This window comes from Cricetulus griseus, unplaced genomic scaffold, assembly GCF_003668045.3.
Source record: "Cricetulus griseus strain 17A/GY unplaced genomic scaffold, alternate assembly CriGri-PICRH-1.0 unplaced_scaffold_1, whole genome shotgun sequence".
Classification (NCBI taxonomy): domain Eukaryota; kingdom Metazoa; phylum Chordata; class Mammalia; order Rodentia; family Cricetidae; genus Cricetulus; species Cricetulus griseus.
Window position 1 is genome coordinate 6190299 of NW_023276808.1, and position 25367 is coordinate 6215665.

Here is a 25367-nt window from a genome sequence, read left to right on the forward strand (position 1 = left end):
GAAAAAAAGGTTTAAGTTGACTAGATACCTGTTTGTATACCCAGCTCCCTGCTCACAATACTCTGATCAAATTAATCCCATAAAGCAAAGTTACTGAGAGACCTCCCCGTAGGTCAAACATTTCACATGGGCAAATGGGATTTCCCAAGACAGGGAATCTGGCCTCACTCTCCCCACAGATACAGGGAGGACTCACCACACTGTCTGCCACGCCTCAGCATCTTATCCTCCCCTTCTGCAAACAGCATCCCTTAACTCACCATTTTGTAGTTTTCCAGATCACTGAAGCTCTCAGCTCAGCTCCCTGTAGCAGCAACTGCACCACAGCAAACAAAACCGCTGTCTCCTCTTCAAAGTCAAGCCTGGTGAGCAGAAGAGCCCTGAACCTCTTCTGACTGGCACGTCTCCTGGAGGGCCTGATTGGATAGTGAGGCTTGAGTGACAAGAGCGCCTCCCATAGGGTTAGAGTGTGCTTAAAGACACAGTATTGTGGTTCCTGGCCCATACAAGAAAAAATCCTTTTGTAGATTTGCAACAATATTCATTTCAATAGCACTGGCCCCAGTCTAATTTGCAGACCCTGAAACCTTCCTGGTCTCCATAGGAACTTCCCGTTGTCCTCCAGGATATAATTCAAAAGTTTCTACACACCAAAGAACTTCCCTGATGATGCAGCAAACCAAATGGTACCAAATCAAAATGAATTAGGAAAAGCTCACGTGGGAGACACAGCACGGGGACGGAGCAGATCGCTCCACAGCCTCCCTTTCCTCATTACACTGCCCCCTCCCTCCCCTGCCCTCCCTTCATCCCCTGCCCTCCATCCCCTCCCTCCCTGTCTTCCACCCCTCTAAAAAAATCACAAGAGCCCTACCAGTATCCTAAGTCTTCTAAAATCCCGGGAAGAAAGCCCAGATGCGAGCGGGCGGAAGAGTGGTTGCTTGGGAGTGCAGGGCACACTGGGAAATGTAGTCCTGGGCGAGCTCTCTGTGGGGAGTGGGAAAACTTCTCTAAGAACTGCTGACTCCCCAGGCTGGATTTGCAAGTGAATGAGCAAGTGAGTCAGTGAATCAGTGACTCAGAGAGCTGAGCCATCCAGGGAGCTGAATGCAGGCAGCAGCCAGGTGACAGCAGTCAAGTCAGTGATGCAGTTTAGGAAGGGCGAGCTGGCGAGCATGGTGGGGCAAGCATGGTGATGGGGGGAGGGGGTGTTCATTCTTGTGCTTGCCAGCACCTGCATTCTCGCTCCCGCGCGGGAGTCCATGAATGAAAAATCGAACAAACAAATGAATGAATGAATAAATTAATAAACGGATGAATGGATGGATCGGGTGCTGCGGCGGTGGCGGTGGCAGTGGGCGGGCACTGGGGGGAGCCAGCATGGAGGCAGGGAGGGAGCCCAGCACAGGCAAGCAGATGGGCTCTGGCTCTGGGGCTGTTGGGGGTGGGGTTAATGAGTTAAATAGCTGTTATTGTATGTTACATGAAATAGAGCTGATGTGCCATAAGCACCTCTGAGGTGGTCTGGGGTCTGCTGGAACTTTCGCTGTCTTCTGGGAGGTGGGTCAGGCAGACAGCAGCGGCGGCCATGTTTGTGGTGCACAACATCGCAGAGGACCACGAAGTCTTCTTGCAAGATGTGTCTTTCAACTTCCATGGATGCAGGATGGCCATTTGCTCCACAGACCAGAGCATCAAGGTCTGGATAAAAATCAGGAAAAATAAAAGTTTAAAATGTAGAAGTCATTGAAAGCAAAGTTGTTATAACAAGCTTCTCAAAAAATATAACTGGTGTTAAAAAAGTTCCTAACTAGCCTCTCTGTCCAATTTGAGGATAATCAACAATGTGTTAATTATTCCCAAATTGTGTGAAAAGAAAGCTGAATACTTCATGTAATTTATCATGGGACCTTAGGTGAGCCCCAACAAAAATTTCATAGTCTTATAAATTCTGGTTTGAAAACAAACTTAAAATATAGTCTTTCTCGGCAGGATGGGTTCATTGTTTACTGACACAAAAGGACATATCATACTTCCTTGTGAACCTTCATGCATAGTACCTTGCTAGTCTGAATGTAATTGCATCCCATAAGCTCATAGGGAATGACACTCTTATGAGGTTGGTTTGTTGCTGTAGGTATGGACTTATTGAAGCAAGAATGTCACTGGGTTGGTGCATACTGAGATCTCATATATGACCAAGCCATGAACAGTGTCCCAGACCACTTCCCATTGAGAGTGGTCAATATGTGTAATGCCCAGCTGCTTCTACACTGCCATGTCTGCCTGCATTCTACCATGTGGCAACATGATGATACTTGATAAAACCTCTGAAAATCTAAGCCACCCAATCAAATGTTTTTTCCTTTAAAAATTAGCAATAGCCATAGTGTAGTGGTCCACGCCTTTAATAGCAGGAACCAGGATGCAGAGGCAGGTGGATCTCTGTGAGTTTGAGACCATCCTGGTCTACAAGAGCTAGTTCCAGGAAGCCTCCAAAGACACAGGGAAAACATGTTTTAAAAAGTAAAATAAATATTAGCCGTGTACATGGTGTCTCTTCACAGCTATACAAACAAAAACTTGGTCAATACATGATTCATTAACCTTTATAGAGGAGATTTGAGAAACCCTGACAAATTTTCCATTATACAAGATCATATTATACATAGGCTTGTGAACTTGCTCATCATATGTTATTAGTAGAAAACCTAGTATTCAATTATAGCCATTCTTTATTTCTATTTTTTGTGGGACTCCTAACAGTGGGAGCAGGAGTTGCCTTTTTTCTTTTTTTTGTATTTGAATTAGAATCAAGACTGTTTTACATGTCAATCCTAGTTCCCTCTCCCTCTCCTCCACCCTTACAACTCCCCCCAACTAAAATCCTATATATCATATACACTTTCTGCTCTTCCAGCAGGATGAAGCCTTCCATAGGGTGTCATCAGAGTCTGCTGTGTCCTTTGGGATAGGGCCTAGGCCCACCCCTGTGTGTCTTGATTCAGGGAGTATCCCTCTATGTGGAATGGGCTATAGGTACGGAACTACTACTGGAGGTCCGGTCGATTTCTGAGGTTTCCTTGATGAAACCCTTGTTCCTGGGGTCTGGATCAGTCCCATGCTGGTATCCCAGCTATCAGTCTGGGGAGCAAGAGTTCCCCGCAGTTCAGGTCAGCTGTTTCTGTGGGTTTCACCAGTCTGGTCTGGCCCCCTTTGCTCATCACTCATCCTTCTCTGTAACTGGATTCCAGTTCAGTTCAGTGATTAGTTGTGGGTGTCTGCTTCTACTTCCATCAGCTGCTGGATGAGGGCTATTGGGTGGCATATAAGTCAGTCATCAATCTCAATATCAGGAGAGGCATTAAGGTAGCCTCTCCATTTTTGCTTAGATTGTTAGCTGGTGTCATCTTTGTAGATCTTCAGACATTTCCCTAGTGCATGATTTCTCTTTCATGTAACATACAATAACAGCTATTTAACTCATTAACCCCCGCCCCAACACCCTCAGAGCCTGGAACCCAGCCCCTTGGCCACACTGGGCTCTCTTCTTCTCTCCTGGCTTGTCCCGGTTCCTGCCTGCCTCCACCACTGTAGTAGCACCCAATCCATCCATCCATTCAAACATTTATTTATTTATTTATTCATTTATTCGTCCGTTTATTCATTCATGGACTCCCAGGTAGAAGCCCACATGCACTTGGGCAAGCTCATGAATTAACTTCCCACATCCACCATGCTTGAATCCTGGCCATTCCTAAACTTCAACACTGACTGCTGCCTCCTGGCTGCGGCCTCCATTCAATTCAGTCTATCACTCAGCTCAGTCAGTCACTGATTCACTCGCTCATTTGCCTGCAAAGCCAGCTGGGTCAGCCAACAGTTCCTAGAGACTTTTCCCACTCCCCACAGAGACCTCGCTTGGGACTACATTTCCCAGCCTGCCCTGCTCTCCTGCGCCACCACTTTTTGCCACCCACTTCTTGGATTCAGTCCCAGGATGTTAGAAGCCTTAGGACACTGTTACAATTCTTTCTTGTGATTTTTTTCCCGTGATTGAAGACAGGGGAGGGAAGGGAGGGGAGGATAGTGTAATGAAGAAAGGGTAGCTGTGAATCTCCATCCCTGTGCTGTGTCTCCCACTTGAGCTTTTCATAATTCATTTTGATTTGGTCTGATTTAGATTGCTGCATCCTCAGAGAGGCTTTGGTTTGTTGAAACTTTTCAATTATATCCTGGAGGACAAGGGGAAGTTGCTATGGATACTAGGAAGATATCAGGCTCTGCAATCTGAGCCAGGGGCCAGTGCTATTGAAATGCAAATCGCTGTAGAGGTAGTAAAGATTCTTTTCTTGTGTGGGAGGCGTGGTCAGGAACCACAATACTGTGACTTAAGCACACTCTAAATCTATGGCAGTTACTCTTGTCACTCAAGCCTCACCAAGCAATCAATTACCCCATGCAACCTGCCAGTCAGAATAGGTTCAGGGATCTTCCTGTCACCAGGCTCCAGGCTTGACTTTGAAGAGGAGACAGTGGTTTTGTTTGCTGTGGAGCAGTTGCTGTTCCGGAGAGCTGAGCTGAGAGCTTCATTGATCCGGGAAACTACAAAATGGTGAGCCATGGGATGCTTTCTACAGAGGTGTATTGTGGCAGACAGTGTGGTGAGTCCTCCCTATATCTGTGGGGAGAGTGTATTCAGATTCCCTGCCTTGGGAAATACCTTTCTGCCCATTTAAATTATTAGACATAAGGAGGAGGTCTTTTACTATCTTTGCTTTATTGGCTTAATTTGGCCAGAGTATTGTGAGCAGCGAGCTGGGTACAGGAGCAAGTTTATAGTCAACTTAAACAATGTTGTTTTTTTCTTTTTGGATTTTTGGAGACAGTGTTTCTCTGTGTAGCTTTGGAGGCTATCCTGGTACTCACTCTGGGGACCAGCCTGGCATTGATCTCACAGAGATCCACCTGTCTCTGTCTCCCAAGTGCTGGAATTAAAGGCAAGTGCCACCACCACCTAGGGAGCTTTCAATTCTGTTGAGATTTGAATGGAACATGAGCCAGAGTATAGTTCTGTTGGTACATGTGATAACCTGGACAGTGGCTTTTATCCTCTGTGCTTCCCAGGATGGATTCCCTGGGTAATGGGAGACTCTGCAGCCCTGTCATGTGAGGATATATTTCTTCCAGTGTCGCTATCAAATGTTCATATGTGGGAACTGTTGTTGTTTGCAGAGGGTATACAGATTAGAGAATTTTAAGTCTGGTTTCTGGTAGTTCTGAATATTGCATTCCATTTTCAGGTTTCTATTATAAATATTTCAAATACTTTAGGAACTTGTAAAAAACTGGTGATGTGGATTGTCTTTCATGAATAGATGATTAAACTGCTTGCAACTAACCACACTGATGTCATTCAGTGAAGTTTAGTTCTAGGGAGAAAAGGAGTTTCTGATATGTAGAGATTTCTCAAATGTGCATTGTGCTGACCAGGTAGATTGGGAAGATTCCATGTTATGTGCCATAGGCCATTAAATCATATTTAATACAATTTTTCTTTTTCTTTGCTGTTTTTGTTTTGGGGAGTATTTCTTTTTTATTTAAATTAGAAAAAATCTTGTTTTACATGTCAATCACAGTTTCCTACCCCCCATTGAATCCCCTTTCTGCTTCCCTGGGAATTTTAGTGATCTTCAAAGTCCATCACATCATGTGGTGAATATCCTAGGCCTTTCTTTATGTTTCTAAGCTGAGTGTTGCTTTATGTGTAATGGGTTCCCAGAGTAAATTCACATACGAGTGATAAATACTAATCTACTACCAAAGGCTCCACAGATCACCCAGGTCTCATAACTGACACCCATTCTAGGGGGCACAGATCAATCCTATGCTGGTTTCACATCTACAAGTATGGGGCCCATGAGCCCCCCCTTGTTCAGGTCAGCTGTTTCTGTGTGTTTCTCCAGCTTGGTCTTGACCCATTTGCTTATCACCCCTCCCTATCTGAAACTAGATTCCAGGAGTTCAGCTCAGTGTTTACCTTTGTGTATCAGCTACTGGATGAACACTCTAGGATGGCATATAAGGCAGTCATCAATCTCAATATTGGGGAAGGGCATTTAAGGTAACTATTCAACTATTGCTTAGATTGCTACTTTGTGTCATCCTTGTTGATCTCTGGATATTTCCCTAGTGCCAGATTTATCTTGAATCCTATAATGGCTCTGTCTATTAAGGTATCTCTTTCCTTGCTCTCCTCTATTCTTCCCCTGACTACACCTTCTTTTTTCTCCCATCCTCTTCTCCCCTTCTCTTCTGCTAACTCCCTTTCCCCTCTCCCCATGCTCCCACTTAGCTCAGGAGATCTTATCCATTTCCAATTATCTGGGTGACATGTATATCTCTCTTAGGATTTTCCTTGTTTCCCCTCTTCTCTGGTGGTTTTGATTGTAGGATGGTAATCCTTTGTTCCATGTAGAATCCCATATATATGTGAATACACATGGTGTTTGTCTTTTTGTCACTGGGTTACCTCACTCAGAATGCTTTCTTCTACTTCCTTCCTTTTGCCTGTGAATTGTAGTATTCCATTGTCTTTTTTTCCACTGAGTAGCATGCCATTGTGCAAATGTACCATATTTTCTCTATCCATTATTTAGTTTAGGGGCATCTAGGATGCTTCCAGTTTCAGTCTATTAAAAATAATGATGCTATGAACACAGTTGAACAGATGTTTTTGTCATATGAATGTTCATATTTGGCTATATGCCTATGGGTGGAATTGCTGGATATTGTGGTAGACTGAATTGCTGGATCTTGTGGTAGACTGGATCTTGTGGTAGACTGATTCCAAATTTTCCTGGGGAACCACTGTACTTATTTCCAAAGTGGCTGTACAAGTTTTCACTTCCACCAGCAGTGGAGGAATGTTCTCCTTTCTCCAAGAGCACTATGCTACCTCAGAGATGTTTTGATTTACATTTCCTTGACTGTTAAGTATATTGAGCACTTTCTTATATGTTTTAGCCCTTTTAGATTTCTCTATTGAGAAGTCCCTATTTAATTCCTTATCCCACTTTTTAATTGGATTCTTTGGTGTTTTTGTAATGAGCTTTTGAGTTCTTTGTATATTTTGGAAATCAGCCTTGTGTCAAATGTAGGGTTGATGAACATATTTTCCCATTCTGTGGGGCTGCCTTTTTGTCTTGTTGCCTGTGTCATTTGCCTTACAGAAACTTCTCAATTTCAGGAGATGCCATTTAGTAATTGTGGATCTCAATGTTAGTGCTACTGTTGTTATGTTCAGGAAGTAATCTACTGTACAAATTCTATGAGGGTACCAACTACTTACTTGTCTAAGCAGTTCAGTGTGGCTGCATTTATGTTGAAGTCTTAGATCCATTTGTTATCCTTTGGATATTTTTGTTTGGTTTGTTTTGTGTTGCTTTTTTGTTTTGTTTTTTGGAGACAGGCTTTCTCTCTATTGCTTTGAAGCCTTTCCTATACTCTAGTCTGCCTTTGAACTCACAGGTATCCCCCTGCCACTGCGTCCTTAGTGCTGGGATGAAAGGGGGCACACAACCAATGCCCACCTTTCTGATCCATTTCAACTTAAGTTTTGTGTATGGTGATAGCTATGTGTATGTCAGCAGTCTTTTAAATGCCACTATCCAGTTGTACCAGCACTATGTCTTAAAGAAATTTTCTCATATCCATTGTGTAATTTTGTCTTCATTTTCCAACATCAAAAGTTCATAGGTATGTGGGTCCATATCATGGTGTTCAATTTGATTCCACTGGGCTACCTGTGTTTTTTTATTATTATTTATTAGTTCTAGTTAGGGAACAAGCTTGTTTGACATGTAAGTCCCTTCTCTCTTTCCCTCCCCTCACCCCCATCCCTCCTGCCCCACCCCCAGCCTACCCCCACCCCATCCACCCACCACTCCCCAGGAAAGTTAGGGCCCTCAATGGGGGCTCTGCATCATCCACCAAATCTTCCTTGCTGGGCCTGGTCCCTTCCCCATGTGTCCAGGGCCAGAGTGTAACCCTTCACGTGGGATGGGCTCTCAAAGTCCCTTCTTGCACCAGGGAAAAATACTAATCCACCACCAGAGGCTCCCTGGAGTGCAGAGGCCTCCTTATTGACATCCATGTTCAGGGGTCTGGATCAGTCTTGTACTGGCCTCGGTGACAGCATCTGGGGTCTATGTGCTCTCCCTTGTTCAGTCAAACTGTTCCTGTGGGTTTCTCCAACCTGGAACAGACCCCTTCGCTCTTCATTCCTCCCTCTCTTCAATTAAATTCCCAATTTCAGCTCAGTGTACATCTGTGGATGTCTGTCTCTGCTTCCATAGCCACTGGATGATGGCTCAAGGATGGCATAAAGAGAAGTCATCAATCTCATTTTAGGAGAAGGGCTTTTAGGTTATCCTCTCCACCATTGCCTAGATTGTCAGATCATGTCATTCTTGTAGGTCTCTGGAGATCTCCCGGGTTCCAGATCTCTTCTCGAACCTACAGTGGCACCCTCTGATATGGTATCTCTCATCCTGCTCTCTCTCCTATATTCTTCCCACAATTCAATATTTCTGCCCCTCCATTTCCCCTCCTCTACTCCTCTTCTCTTGATCTTATTATAGCAGCTCCCTCCCCACTACCCTCATGTTCCCAATTAGTTCAGGAGTTCATGCCACTTCCATTCCTGGGGACCATTAATCCCTTAGAGTCCTTCATGTTTCCTAGTTTCTTTGGTGAAGAGGATTATAGGCTGGTAATACTTTGCTCTATGTCTAAAATTCATATATGAGTGAGTACATACCATGTTTTTCTTTTTGTGACTGGGTTACCTCACTCAGGATGGTTTCTTCTAGTTCCATCCATTTGACTGCAAATTTCAAGATTCCATTACTTTTTTCTGCTGAGTAGTACTGCATTGTATAAATGTACCACATTTTCTCAATCCATTCTTCAGTTGAGGGGCATCTAGGTTGCTTTTGTTTCTGGCTATTACAAACAATGCTGCTATGAACATGGTTGAGCATATGTCCTTGTTGTATGAACATGTTTTTTTCTCAAATTTTTAATGTAAATTAGAAACAATATTGTTTTTCAAGTCAATCCCAGTTCCCTTTCCATACCCTCCTCCCCTGCCAGGTCTACCTGTCTTTTAAATTAACATTCTATGTTGTTTTTTGATTGAGCATGAGTGGGGTTGTATTTACCTGAAACAAAATGAATTATAAGGAGCTGCTGATCTATTGCATGAGATCAACTCTACTTCTGGTGAGAGCTCTAGAGCATGTTGCTTCTGTGTTGGAATACTTGTCAGCAGCTTGAGTGTTAGAAACAACAGCTTTAGGGTCATTTTGAGGTAATTTTTTGAAAGTTGTGAAGCCTGTGTTTATTTTATTTTTATACACATAGAGTTATAGGAAGATGGCTAACATTGGTCAAGATTACCCATTTCCTTTCCTATGTTATCTTTGTTCTTTTGATTAAAAGTTGACAATATTTTCCTGCCGTATTTCTTAGCTTTTTCTGACCAACCCTTTCACTCTTTCCAAAATTTTTTATATCTTTTTGATTGTTGTACCTTTTGACAAGTTTAGCCCTCATATTATGTGAATTTGTGTACTGATTTTCTGTAATATATAATGGTACCCTAGTTATATAAATTTAATTAAAAATGTTGGACATTCACCAATGTGTCTTCATGAAATTTCTTATGTTATCACTTCCTCATGGTTTTGGATTTGGGTGAAGTTGCTGTGGAGAGAAGGTTTAGTTTCTTTCATCTTTATCTTACTTGTTTGCCTCTTCCCATTTTCTGACAAATCTGTGCTCTCCAGTTGTTGCTGTCTTCTTGTTTCAGTCTTTGCTGTGTAAGTGATGGGTATGATTAATACATTGGCTTTGGATTTTTAAAACCTTATCATATATTATTTTCTCTGTCTCCTAAATAGGCTCAGGTATCAACATGACAAAACTTGGGGTCATCTGAGAGAACACTAATTGAGTGTGTTCTTAGGTCAAAATGTCTGATTTCTGCCTGTAAACGATTGTGTTGACTGATGATTTATGTGGGAAGAAGACTTCCCCTGGGGTGGCAATGTCTTTGAACATGTGGGCCTGGGTTTGTTAAGAGAGCTAGCTGAGCACAAGATAGTGGCAAAGCAAAAGTGAAAAATCAAGACACAATGATTCCACATGTTTTCCCTTCAATGACTAACTTGAGAGTTTCTGTCCTAAGTACCCACTTCAATAGAAACTGGCCTAGGATTAACAACCAAATCTCCTCATTACAGGAGTAGCTTTTATTCAGATAATTTAATCGCAGCAAAAGAGAAGAATGTTGGTAGTCTGAATGTACTTGGAAACATAAGCTTATGGGGAATGGAAATTGTTGGAGCTCTGTTGCTATCGGTATATTTCTGAGTGCGTGTGTGTGTGTGTGTGTGTGTGTGTGTGTGTGTGTGTGTGTGTGTGATTGAGAAAAGTCTTACTATCATATTCACTATGTAGTCCGAATTGACTTGAATTCATGGAGATCTGCCTGTCTCTGCTACCATACTCAGCTAAATTCATAACTGAAAATACTTTGACAGCCACCACTGGCAGATATCAAAATGACTTTAAGATATATTGTCCTTTACCTGGGTCCTCTGGTGAGATTAACCTGTATCACTTCGGTGTATTTTAGAAAATTAATTTCATGATGAGTGAATTATAATCAGAGTTGGGATTTTTATGTTGAGACAGGATATCTCTCCATATTTTATGCTGTCCTTGAACTCAGACTGGAAATGAGTTTGACCGCAAATTCACAGAAATTGTCTCTGCTGCCCAGCTATTTAAAAATAGGCTGTGTGCTGAAACTTCCTATTATAATTTTATTATTTATTTATTTATTTATTTATGTCTATTTAAATTCATGTGATTTTTTAGGTGTAGAAGTTGGGCATGCATGTCATGGTTTTGGTGTAAATATCAGAGAATACTTTTGAATGTTTGTCTTTTAAATTTAGCATGTTTGAGACAGGGTCTCTAGGTTTCCATGTGACATAGGTAGACTTTTCAGGATTTCCTCTGTCAGTGTCATGGTTCCTCCCTGTATCTGGGTGGAGGAGTGCTGCCAGATTCCTTGTGTTGTGAATTCCCATGTGGTCCATGTAAATTATCTGACCTAGGGGTAGGTGTCTCAGAAACTTTTCTCTGTGGACTTAATCTGATCAGAGCATTGGAAGAAGGGAGCTGGGTGTAGGAGCAAGTTTCTAATCAACTTCAACATTTTTGATGAATATATGGAAAGCAGCTTGCCTAACTCATGGAGGCCTGGTTTTTCCAGTATCTTTTTGACATTCAGCACTTTGCATTTAACATTTACATGTAATTTTCATCCAAAGTTAATTCATGCAGGATGAAATTCTAGATTTTTTTATTGAGAACATAGTTTTGGCAGGTATGAGACATTGCAACTCTGGCATGTGGGGATATAGCTCGACCAGTATCACTGGCCAGTGTTCACTTATAGACACTGCTTTTAGTAGCAGTGGGAACACAGATTAGAAAATTGGAATGCTGATTTCTAGAAGTTATGAACATTGCTTTCTATTTTCAGGTTTGTATTTTAAATATCACAAATAGTTTAATAACTTTAATAAAGATGGTGATGTCATTCTCTTTCACAATACTAGATTCAATATTTTACCCTTTTGTTTTATCATTTTTATATTTCCCTAAATATGGCAATCATCCACAACACAACAAATAATCAAAAGCCTCCCACCGGCCAACATTTGGGGATGTGGAAGTCATGTTCTATAGATACTTACTAGTCTATGTGCATGTAGGCATTCTTAAGGGATCCCTAAGAAAATTGTACATTATGTTCAACTCCTATGAAAAGCATCAGTGACTTTAGTTGGTATATATATATATATATATATATATATATATATATATATATCCTGTGAAGCTCAAATAATATCTATGTCAACCTGAAACAAAGCAAAAGTTCTTCTCCAAAGCATTTGTTATTTTCATTTGACAAATATTTTACACTTTTTTAAAGTTAAGGCATTCATAATGTATATAGAATCCTTCATTTCCACAGTCACTCTTTCAATTCCATTTACATCTGTAGCTATTTTACTGTATGACTTTTAACCTTTTTACTGCCAAAGCAAACATTAGACTGCTAAGCTACACATGGATCTTCTGCATGCTTTCCCAGCTGGCTATGCCTGCTTCTGAGTTCCTGAAAGCAAAGTCAAAAACTCACAACCCAGTCAGAGGTAGGTCACCAAGAATTACAACTGCTTTCCAAGAGCTCTAGAATTCACATCATTGTGCTTTGGCAGTCATTTTAACTGAGGTTATCATTACTACTTATGGTACTGGCTGTTCAAGGACTGCCCAGTAGGCAGAAATTCAATAAGGAAACAATTGTTTTCAGCTTTCCAGGCCTTATATGGAAATATGGCCCCATGTTGGGTACAGAAGTTTTATTCCTTTAACTCCTTAGTTTTCCCTCACCCCCAGCTCTTTAGTTTTTTACCTTTTGTGGAGGGCACCTCCCAGGTCCCAAATAGATACACAGATACATGTTACTATTTATAAATACCTGGCCTTTACTTGGATTATTTCTGGCCAATTTTTCTTAACTTAAATGATTCCATATATCTTTGCCTCTAGAATTTTTCCTTTTCTCCCTTTCTATGTATTGTACTTTCCCTCCTACTCATGACATGCTGTGTAGCTGGGTAGCTGGATCATACCTCTTTATCAGAACATATGGTGTTGAAGACAAACCAAGAATCACCACTTCACAGAATTAAACTAATATAGCATAAACAAAAGCAACACATATTTACATTGTTAAACCAATATTCCATAGCATAAAAGTAACACATCCTAAAATACTGTTCTATTGAAAGATACATTTACAATATGGTCAGTATCATGATTTTAGTTTCACATATGTATGTGGTACTTTAGAATGTCCTGAGCTATGAAGATGTGCATATCCACTTCACTTGCGAAGAGTGGACTTTACTGGATACTTCTCAGAAGAATATCTACAAAGACGTAATGCTGGAGACCTACAAGAACCTCAATGATATAGGTAAGTGTGTATTTTCTTTCACATTTTAAAATAATAGTAAAACTGAGCATTTCTTATTGATGCTCTTCTTTAATTTGATTGAGATAGAATAAGAATGTAGGAAATAAATCAAAGTTCTGTAGTTCTTTGAAGACAGTAAGTTAAATTTTGAACATTTATCAATAATATAATGTTATATACATTTTCTGGTACTATGTTTTAGGATACAGTTGGGAAGACCTTACAATTGAAGAACATTTTCCAAGTTCTAAAAGATATGAAAGGTAATTTTCATGAAAAATTGATAGAAATGTGCCTCTGAAAAAAATTGAAATGTGTCCTGGAAGTTTCAAACTGAAACAAAAGTATAATTAAACACAGCTTAAAGTACAGTGATGATTATTAAACTCACACCAAATCATATACCTCAATTTCAGGTAGGTGAAATGCATTTTATTAAGAAAGATGACAAGCAACCAATGCTCTGAGAGATTTTACCACTTGAATCATCACACCATGAGTGCTATGCTGTAGAATTGCCAATCCATTTATCTCACAATACCTATATGACTAAGGGAATACACATGGTTGAGGTGATAAATGTATCTCCAAAATCAAACACCCCATAGGAAATCTGGTATTACTCAACTACTTGTGGTTACTTTTCTAAGTTTATTGAGGGGGCAATAATTTTCAACAGTCAAGGGGCAGTTATTTTAGAGAAATGATAATCTCTCTAGCACATGTCAATAAGGCATGGAGAGTCAAATTGTGTTAATGTGCAAGTCTCTTCTTTGTAATATTTCCTTTACTAGGTATATCATATATTACTCAGGATACAACACAAATGAGCAAACGGATATGGAGGACATAATATACCTCTCTCACAGAATATTTATAAGACATGTATTAGTGCCAGATTTTTGCATCCTTGTTGTATTTGATTCAAGTATACAAGTAATTTGTTTTCCAGCTTTATTGATAATACACCAACAAGCCCACACTGCAGAAAATCTCTATGAGTCTAGGACTGTGAAATACTTCTGTTTATTCTAGTTCAGTTAGCAAATGTAGTATGACTCAAAGTGTAGGAAAATTTAAAAATACAGTAAGAAGGATGAAGTTATGAAATTTTCCAGTTCTCTTTAATATGTGAAATATCCCATATAGAAAAAGGTTCTGCAAATGATAACCATATAATAAAGGATTCTACCTTCACAGAGTTCTGCATACATGCAAAACAAAACCTTAAAGAAGGGAAAAACATGAGTGTAAACACAGTGAATCATCTTTACAATTGAAACAATTTTTAATATTAATTTATACAAATGTCAATACTCAACATTACATTGAATATGGTAAAGAATTTGAAAGTGTCAATTTTCCTTGCAGGAAAAGTAGCCAAACTGCAGAGACGCCTTCGATACATACACAATTTGTTACAGCCTTTGCATATAAGAGTCGTCCTCAAAGCCATAAAAAAAACACATACAGGAGGGAAACCCTATCAATGTAATCAGTGTGGTAAAACCTTCCCGTTTCATAGTGCTCTTCATGTGCATAAAAGAACACATACAGGAGAGAAGCCCTATGAATGTAATCAGTGTGGTAAAGCCTTTGCTCAGAACAGTAATCTTCAAGTGCATAAAAAGTTACATACTGGAGAGAAACCCTATGAATGTAATCAGTGTGGGAAAGCCTTTGCTCAGCGTAGTCATCTTCAAGCACATAAAAGAGTACATACTGGAGAGAAACCCTATGAATGTAATCAGTGTGGTAAAGTCTTTGCCTACAAAAGTGGGTTTCATATGCATAAAATAACACATTCAGGAGAAAAACCTTATGAATGTAATCAGTGTGGAAAGACCTTTGCATATAAAAGCAATCTTAAAGTGCATAAAAGAAGACATACTGAAGAAAAACCATATTAAGGTAATCACTGTGATAAAGGAGTCTTTGAAATTATTACAAAAAGATTTTTCAACAGTGATATTATAAATGTAGTCAGTTTAGTTATATTTTGCACTTTTTACGGGTGTAAAACTCTGTGGGCAATCAATCTGTTAAAGCGTTTTCATGTTACAATCATTTTTGGTACCTGAAAAAGAAAATGAGGCCTTCTCATTATCAAGTATTTGGTTGGATCTTTCGCCACCACACTTCCAATCAGTTACACAACTGTGTTTATTTTGTAGAACAAAGTTGAGTGTCAGCAATATGTGCAAGCATTATGATGTCAATTTTTGTATTGTTGCTCCAGCACACTCATGGAAAAAAAAAACTAATTTATGAACTTATACAGCCTTATGTGTAGAGTAAATGGGTCAGCCAAAGAAACACACTCTGACACAGGAACCAGGTCCAGTGAAATAAACAGACTTTGCCACTGAAACTGGAGCTAAAGAAACATACCCTGAAACAAGAGCCTTATGGTTGAAAATGGCCAGTGAAAGAAATAGTTTGGGTCTGTAACAAAATGTAAACAGAAAAAACTTTATCCCTGACCCTCTGATGAAAAATCCAAGTAAACATGAGCTCAAAACCAAGCAATCCCCAAGAAGGAATCCAGCCAATCACAAATGATTTTAAAGCTCAAGGATTGAGATTTTACCAACTAACATGCTGAAAAACATTCTCCGTAATATATATATATTAGGAGTATATATATATATATATACACCTAAGAAGACATAAATGAACCCTATGCTTGTTAATTGGCAGCTGGCATTTTTCATACTGGGAGTGGCATTCACTTTCCTTGATTCCCTCCTCCCTAATAGATTTGTTCAGTGAGTTTCAGTGAAGACTTTCTTTTGCCACAGTGGATACAGAACTCCCCAGTGGAGAGCAGCAGAGAAGCAACATATACCTCTGATGGGAATCTCACTTAGGGGAGTAGAGCAGAAGAAAATTATTTTACTGGTAATGTAGCAGACTGCTACATTTCTGGAACAGTTTCCCCCATAGTTGATTGAAGCATAAAAGTGACAATTTGAGCTGGAGCTAAGAAGAAATGGTTATCATTGCTTGGAAACTTCCTACTGGAGAAGAGAAGAGAAGCAATGAACACTTACGACATTAAACTCTATTAGCAGAGTGAAGGAAATCTCATTTTAATGGTTCTCTGAGAGTAGCTGGAGTGCTACATCCTGCTCAGAGACCATGCCCCGTTAGAACACAACTTCATGTATAGCCTGATATCTTGACTGTCAGGATACATTTTCCTCACTTCAGTGGCTTTCCAGGATATCTTTCCTTCACAGCTGTAGGTATAGCATGATTTCTGACTCTCAGGGTAGAGTTTTCTTCAGAGTCCTAGGTGTCCAGGATACATTTTCTCTAAATATTCAGGAATAGCTTGACTTCCAAACAAGGAGGGTACCTTTCTCTTCTGAGCTGCCAGTATTCAGGACACCTTCCTTTCCCAGTTGCAGTAATAGCTTGACTTATGACGATTGGGAAACCTTTCCCTCCATAGCTGTATCACTTGCACAGTGATTTTAAATCGATATCACTTTTAGATTTATGCTTCTCTTCAAGTGCATGAAATATCTAATTCACATCTAAAACTTAAGGATTCATATTATTTTCTCTCCTGTTTATGTTATAATATCTATGCCACCTTATAAAATATTTAATTTGGCCCTTGGTTCCAGCGGGATACAGGATCAACATGAAAGTTGCATGGCAGCAGAAACAGGGGTGAAAGAACTCACATCCTTAAGCTTATTCATGAAGCAGAGAGTGGAAACTGATTTGGAGATGCTTAATTGTGGGTTCTCTTTTGAAATATTTGAGATGTGTGCCAAAGTGTGATATAGGTGTGACAAATACAATTAGTGAAGTTTATTTTGATGTCTTCTGTGCCTTTTGTTCTTTTTGTACTTTGACTTAGTGATAGATATTTTTCTGCTGCAATTTATAGAATGTTACCCCCATCATTAAAGTGGCCCATTGTTCATTTTTTTTAATATCAGGCCGTGTGTTAAGGATTTCTCTGAAAGTGTGGTGGTTTGTTGTTCCTAGTTATGTTTTTCATATTTTCACAAATATCCTTCAGATTTTCTTCTTTAATATTAATCCTGGCTTGGATGTCGTTAATGATGAGGGATATATTTTAACTCATTATTCTCATGTGTCTGCCTCCTGAGTACAATTCCAAGTGTTGATGATATATTCCCAATATGTGCTGTTTTCTCAACATAATTTAGGAATGTTAATGTTAAGTTTCTTAATATAAAATAATATAAGAAAGATTAAATACATCATGGGTGTATCCAAACAAGTGTTTTCTTATATCTGTTAGAGATGTTGTTTCTCAGAACCTGTCCTTGTGGATGAGAACTCAGTGTTCTACATTCTGAGCCTTCTATTCATCCACATGAATATGTCATTCATAGCATTAAGTGTTATTGGCTGATGTAACTTCATCTTTATCCCCGCCTCAATGCGTCAGAATAAATATATGATTGATTGCATTAGAAACTAACCGAGACCTGGTGCTTATGAAATTTTCCAGGTTCACATCTCCACAAAATGAGGCAAAAGTACAAACTTAATGATCAGATAAGAAACTGACATTAAAAGTCTTTAAGAGATGGTTGACTAAAAAGCCACAAGAGTGAATTTGTCTCACATGTGGTAAATAGGCATCAATGGGAGCCAACAAGCTAACATGTGAGATGTACCTGCTTGAGTTTATACATCCTGTGAGGATAGAATACAAACTTGCAGGCATGGTATGACTTGTCTAAATGGGCTCATATTCTCCTTCCCTGATACCTGCAAATATTCAGTTTAGAACTCTGCATGGTGGTGACTAGAGATAAAATCGAAATTGTGAGGAGATCCTGAGACTTGAAGTCTAAGGCTTAGACCATAAGGTATTTACAAAGAGATGTGGAGATTGGAAGAAGTTTTAGGGAGGGAGCTTGGGGTTTGAAAGCACAAGGTTCGCTTTCTGAGACCGACCCAGGAACTAGGTGAGTCTCTGCCCTTACCCATCTCCCACCCAAAACATCACTCACCTAGACCCCCTCCTTGAGACTTCGGGCTTGGGGAAGACACACCCAGGCAGGGAAGAGCTCCCTGCTCCCTGAATCTACTAGCACCCCACTCTTCCATTAAGCCGACCGACCTAGGAGCTAGGTGAGTGAGTCTCTGCACTTTCCCAACTGCACCCAAAACATCACTCAACCCGATCCCCTCACCCCCCACCCCCCACCCACGCCTGCATCTGCCGGCTTGGAGTAGACATGACCAGGCAAGGAGGAGCTCCCTGCTCCCTGAATCTGCTAGCCCCCCACTCTTCAATCCTTTCTGCGACCGACCCAGGTGAGTCTCCACCCTTACCCAACTCCCGCCCAAAACAGCAGTCACTTAGAACACCCACCCCCCCACACCGCCGCCTTCAGGCTTGAGGTAGACACACCCAGGCAGGGAGGAGCGCCCTGCTCCCTGAATCTGCTAGCACCCTACTCTTCCCTTCTGCCGACTGACCGAGGAACTAGTGAGGAGACTACCAGGAGAGGCAAGACCAACCAGAGTTGTGAACATTGGATTCCTAACCCCCACACACCACTGGGTCACAAGAGGAGATAGAGAGACCCCACCTGCACCCACTAAAAGAAGATATGGGAAGAAGACAGAATAAGATTTCACTCAACAACAGAAAGACCAATATGACACCACCAGAATCTAGGGACTCCAATCCTGCAAGATCTGAAAAGCCCAACACAGATAATGAAGATGAGATGGACCTCAAAAATTTTCTCAGCAAGATGATAGAGCCCTTTAAAGTGGAAACAAGAAAATCCCTTAAAGAAATAGAAGAAAAAACAAACAAAAAATTAAACGAAATGGAGGAAAAGACAAACCAAAAAATTAAAGAAATAAATCTCTTAAAGAATCTAAAGAAAGCCAAGAAAAAAATCCAAACAAGTGAAGGAAGCTCTTGAAACAGTTCAAACATGAAAGCTGAAATAGACACAATAAATAAAACACAGAATGAGGCTATGCTGGAAATGGAAAGGCTGGATAAACGATCAGGAACTAAAGATGTGAGTATAACCAATAGAATTCAAGAGATGGAAGAGAGAATCTCAGCTACTAGAGACTCGCTAGAGGATATACATTCATAAACCAAAGAAAACCTCAAGTCCAACAAATCCCTAACACAAAATATCCAGGACATATGGGACACCATAAAAAGATCAAACCTAAGTATAATAGGTGTAGAAGAAGGCGAAGAAACACTACTCAGAGGTACAGAAAAATATTCAACAAAATTGTAGAAGAAAACTTCCCCAAACTACAGAAGGATATACGTATGAAAGGACAAGAAGCTTACAGGACACCAAACAGACTGGACCACAAAAAGAAGTCCCCCCGACACATAATAATCAAAACACCAAATCTACAGAATAAAGAGAAAATATTAAGAGCAGCAAAGGAAAAAGGCCAAGTAATATATAAAGGCAAACCAATCAAAATCACACCCGACTTCTCAATGGAAACTCTGAAAGCCAGAAGGTCTTGGATAGATACCCTATAAGCACTAAGGGAGCATGGATGTCAACCCAGACTACTGTACCCAGCAAAACTTTCAGTCACTATAGATGGAGAAAACAAGATATTCCATGACAAAAACAGATTTAAATAATACATATCCACAAATCTAGCACTGCAGAAAGTTCTGGAAGGAAAACTCCAACCCAATGAACATAACTACACTCACAAAAACACTGGCAATAGATAATCTAATTTTACCAAACACAAAAAGAAACAGGAGGGCAAAAGCCACACACAATGACACCACCAGCAATAAATCCAAAACAAAGAAGAACCAATGAACAATGGACATTAATATCCCTAAATGCCAATGGTCTTATCTTACCCATAAAAAGATATAGGCTAACAGAATGGATATGAAGACAGAATCCATCCTTCTGCTGTTTACAAGAAACACAACTCAATTTAAAAGACAAGCGATACCTCAGAGTAAAAGGATGGGAAAATTTTTCCAATCAAATGGGCTCAAGAAACAAGCTGGTGTAGCAATCCTAATATCTAACAAATTAGACTTTAAATTGAAAACAATCAAAAGAGATGAAGGAGGGCATTTCATACCAATCAAAGTAAAAGTCCATCAAGATGAAGTCTCAATCCTGAACATCTATGCCCCTAATATGAAAGCACCCATATTTGTAAAAGAAACATTACTGAAGCTCAAACCACACATAAAACCACACACACTTATAGTAGGAGACTTCAACACCCTCCTTACACCACCAGACAGGACCACCAGACAGAAACTTAACAAAGAAACAAAGGATCTGACAGAAGTTATGTCCCAACTGGGTTTAACAGCTATCTATAGAACATTCCATCCAAATACAAAAGAATATATCTTCTTCTCAGCGCCACATGGAACCTTCTCAAAAACTGACCACATAGTTTGCAGCAAAGCAAACCTCCACAGTTACAAAGGAATTGAAATAACCCCCTGTATCTTATCAGACCACCATGCATTAAAGCTAGAATTCAACAGCAATACGAATTGCAGAAAACCTACATTCGTTTGGAAAATGAATGACACCCAATTGCACCATTCCTGGGTGAGGAAGAAATAAAAAAAGAAATTAAGACTTCCTAGAATTTAATGAGAAAGTAGACACAGCATATCCAAACTTATGGGACACTCTGAAAGCAGTGCTAAGAGGGAAGTTCATAGTACTAAGTGCCCACATGAAGAAACTGGAGAAAGTCACATTAGAGAATTGACAGAACAACTGAAAGCTTTAGAGCAAAAAGAAGCAAACTCACCAAGGAGGAGTAGATGCCAGGAAATAATCAACCTGAGAGCCGAAATCAACAAAGTAGAAACTAGGAAAACAGTACAAAAAATCAATAAAACAAAGAGTTGGTTCTTTGAGAAGATCAATAAGATAGACAAACATCTAGCCAAACTAACCAAAAGGCAGAGAGAGAGCATGCTAATTAACACAATCAGAAATGAAAAGGGGGATATAACAACGGACTCTGAGGAAATCCAGAGAATCTTCAGGTCATACTTTGAAAACCTGTACTCCACAAAATTCGAAAATCTAAAGGAAATGGAAAGCTTTCTGGATAAATATCACTCACCAAAATTAAATCAAGATCAGATAAAGTTTAAATCGACCTATAACCCCCAATGAAATAGAAGTAGTCATCAAAAGCCTCCCAACCAAAAAAAGCCCGGGGTCAGATGGCTTCACTGCAGAATTCTACCAGAAATTCAAACAAGAGCTAATTCCAGTACTCCTCAAACTTTTCCGCACAATAGAAGCAGATGGGATATTGCCAAACTCTTTCTATGAGGCTACAATCACTTTGATATCCAAGCCACACAAAGATATGATTAAGAATTGAACTACAGACGAATATCCCTCATAAATATTGATGCTAAAATACTCAATAAAATATTGGCGAATGAAATCCAAGAAAATATCAGAAAAATCATCCACCATGATCAAGTAGGATTCATCCCAGGGATGCAAGGATGGTTCAACATACGAATATCCATCAGTGTAATCCACCATATAAATAAACTGAAAAAGAAAAACCACTTGATCATCTCACTAGACACTGAAAAAGCCTTTGACAAAATCCAACATCCCTTCATGATAAAAATCTTGGAGAGAACAGGAATAACAGGAACGTATTTAAATGTGCTAAATGCAATATACACCAAACCAATAGCCAACATCAAACTAAATGGAGAGAAACTCAAAGCGTTTCCTCTAAAATCGGGAACAAGACAAGGCTGTCCACTCCATATCTCTTCAATATTGTACTTGAAGTTCTGCTTGGTGGTGCATGCCTTTAATCCCAGCACTTGGGAGGCAGGCGGATCTCTGTGAGTTTGAGACCAGCCTGGTCTACAAGAGCTAGTTCCAGGACAGCCTCCAAAGCCAGAGAAACCCTGTCTCGAATAAAAAACAAAAGAAAAAAAAAGAAATAAGACAAGAAAACTGTATCAAAGGGATACAAATTGGAAAGGATGAAGTCAAACTTTCACTATTTGCAGACGACAGGATAGTCTAAATTAGTGACCCGAAAAACTCTACCAGGGAACTCCTACGGCTGATAAACACCTTCAGCAAGGTAGCAGGATACAAAATTAACTCAAAAAAATCAGTCTCCCAACGATATACAGATGATAAATCGAATGAGAAAGAAATCAGGGAAACATCACCTTTCACAGTATCCGCAAGCAACATAAAATATCTTGGGGTAACACTAACCAAAAAAGTGAAAGACCTGTACAATAAGAACTTTGAGACATTAAAGGAAGAAATTAAAGAATATACCAGAAAATGGAAAGATCTCCCATGCTGTTGGATAGGTAGATTTAACATAGTAAAAATGGCAATCCTGCCAAAAGCAATCTACAGACTCAATGCAATCCCCATCAAAATCCCAACACAGTTTTTCACAGACATTGAAAGAACAATACTAAACTTTATATGGAAAAATAAAAAACCCAAGATATCCAAAACAACTCTTTACACTAAAGGATCTTCTGGAGGCATCACCATCCCCGACTTCAAGCCCTACTATAGAGCCATAGTTCTGAAAACAGCTTGGTATTGGCACAAAATAGACAGATAGACCAATGGAATCGAATTGAAAACCCTGATATTGACCCACGCACCTACGAATACCTTATTTTTGACAAAGGTGCTAAATCTATACATTGGAAAAAAGAGAGCATCTTCAACAAAAGGTGCTGGTACAATTGGATTCGGACATGCAGAAAATTGCAGATAGATCCATGCCTGTCACCATGCACAAAACTTACGTGCAAATGGATCAAAGATCTCAGCATAAATCCAGCCACACTGAATCTTCTGGAAGAGAAAGTGGGAATTACCCTTGAACAAATTGGCAGAGGAGACAGCTTCCTGAACATTATGCCAGTAGCACAGACATTGAGGTCTGCAATTAATAAATGGGACCTCCTGAAACTGAGAAGCTTCTGCAAGGCAAAGGAAATAGTCAGTAGTACAAAACGACCACCCACAGAATGGGAAAAGATCTTCACCAATCCCACATCTGATAGATGACTAATTTCCAAAATATATAAGGAGTTCAAGAAGCTAGCCATGAAAACACCAAACAATGAAATTAAAAAGTGGTGTGCAGAACTAAATAGGGAATTCTCAACAGAGAAATCTGAAATGGCTGAAAGACACTTAAGAAAGTGCTCAAAATCATTGGCCATCAGAGAAATGCAACTCAAAACAACTCTGAGATACCACCTCACACCTGTCAGAATGGCTAAAATCAAAAATACCAATGACAATCTATGCTGGAGAGGATGTGGAGAAAAAGGAACTCTCCTCCATTGCTGGTGGGAGTGTGAACTTGTAAGACCACTCTGGAAATCAGTATGGCGTTGCTCAGAAAAATGGGAATCAGTCTACCTCAAGATCCAGCCATTCCTCTCTTGGGTATATACCCAAATAGTGTATGTTCATACAACAACGACATATGTTCAACAATGTTCATAGCAGCATTGTTTGTAATAGCCAGAAACTGGAAGCAACCTAGATTTCCCTCAACTGAAGAATGGATAGAGAAAATGTGGTACATTTATACAATGGAGTACTACTCAGCAGAAGAAAGCAATGGAATCTTGAAATTCACAGCCAAATGCATGGAACTAGAAGAAACCATCTTGAGTGAGGTAACCCAGTCACAAAAAGACAAACATGGTATGTACTCACTCATATATGAATTTTAGACATAGAGCAAAGGATTACGAGCCTATAATCCTCTTCACCAAAGAAACTAGGAAACATGAAGGACTCTAAGGGATAAATGGTCCCCAGGAACGGAAGTGGCAAGAATTCCTGAACTAATTGGGGGCAGGAGGGTAGTGGGGAGGGAGCTGCCACAATAAGAGCAGGAGAAGAGGATTAGAGGAGAGGAAATGGAGGTGCAGAAATATTGAGTTGTGGGAAGAATAGAGGAGAGAGAGCAGGATGAGAGATACCATATGAGAGGGAGCCACTATAGGTCCGAGAAGAGATCTGGAACCAGGGAGATTTCCAGAGACCTACAAGAATGACACGATCTGACAATCCAGGCAATGGTGGAGAGGATAACCTAAAAGCCCTTCCCCTAAAATGAGATTGATGACTTCTCTTTATGCCATCCTAGAGCCCTCACCCAGTGTCTGATGGAAGCAGAGACAGACATCCACAGATATACACTGAGCTGAAATCGGGAATTTAGATGAAGAGAGGGAGGAATGAAGAACGAAGGGGTCTGTACCAGGTTGGAGAAACCCACAGGAACAGTTGGCCTGAACAAGAGAAAGCACATCGACCCCAGATGCTGTCGGGGAGGCCTGTACCCAGACTCCTGAACATGGATGTCAATAAGGAGGCCTCTGCACTCCAGGGAGCCTCTGGTGGTGGATTAGTATTTTCCCTGGGGCAAGAAGGGACTTTGAGGGCCTATCCCATGTGAAGGGTTACACTCTGGCCCTGGACACATGGGGAAGGGCCCAAGACCAGCACAGGAAGATTTGGTGGACTTTGCAGAGCCCCACGTTGAGGGCCCTACGATGCCTGAGGAGTGGTGGGTGGATGGGGTGGGGGTAGGCTGGGGGTGAGGGAGGAGGGATGGGGGTGAGGGGAGGGAGAGGGAGAAGGGACTTACATGTGAAACAAGATTGTTCCCTAACTAGAACTAATAAATAAATTAAAAAAAACTCTACAGTTGTGTTTACTTGCGAACTGAAAATATACTAACATAAAAACCCAGCACACATTTATTCTTTATTGGCACAATTTTCCATTTTTTTGCCCATACACATTGTCCTGCATTACACACCAATGTAAATGAGACGTCACTCTTCACATATGCTGATGCCCATCATGCTCCTCCCTCTTGCACTCTGCTGTACTTCTCAACCTCTTCCCTGACAACCTGAAAGCCCTGTATCTCTGAGGAGGGAACATCCACACACCATCTTTCTGCCAAGCCAATCATCGCCAGCAAACCTTTGGGCCTATCACTCCAAGGAGTGCCCTTCTCCAAGGACTTACTCTACAAAGCAAAGCCTTGTGTTTCATTTTTCCTTGCTTGGAATAAGGTGCTGGAGTCACTCCTAACGACATACACAGGTATAGGGTATGAACAGAACAGTATACGAGCCTGATGGATCAGTACTTCTCACCTGATTTAGTGAAGTGCTGTCCCTCAATAC

At 40.3% G+C, this 25367-nt stretch overlaps 1 pseudogene; it reads left to right on the forward strand.

Annotated features, from left to right (window-relative positions):
* Positions 1–25367, forward strand: part of LOC118239771 — a 125667-nt pseudogene that overhangs the window by 54643 nt on the left and 45657 nt on the right.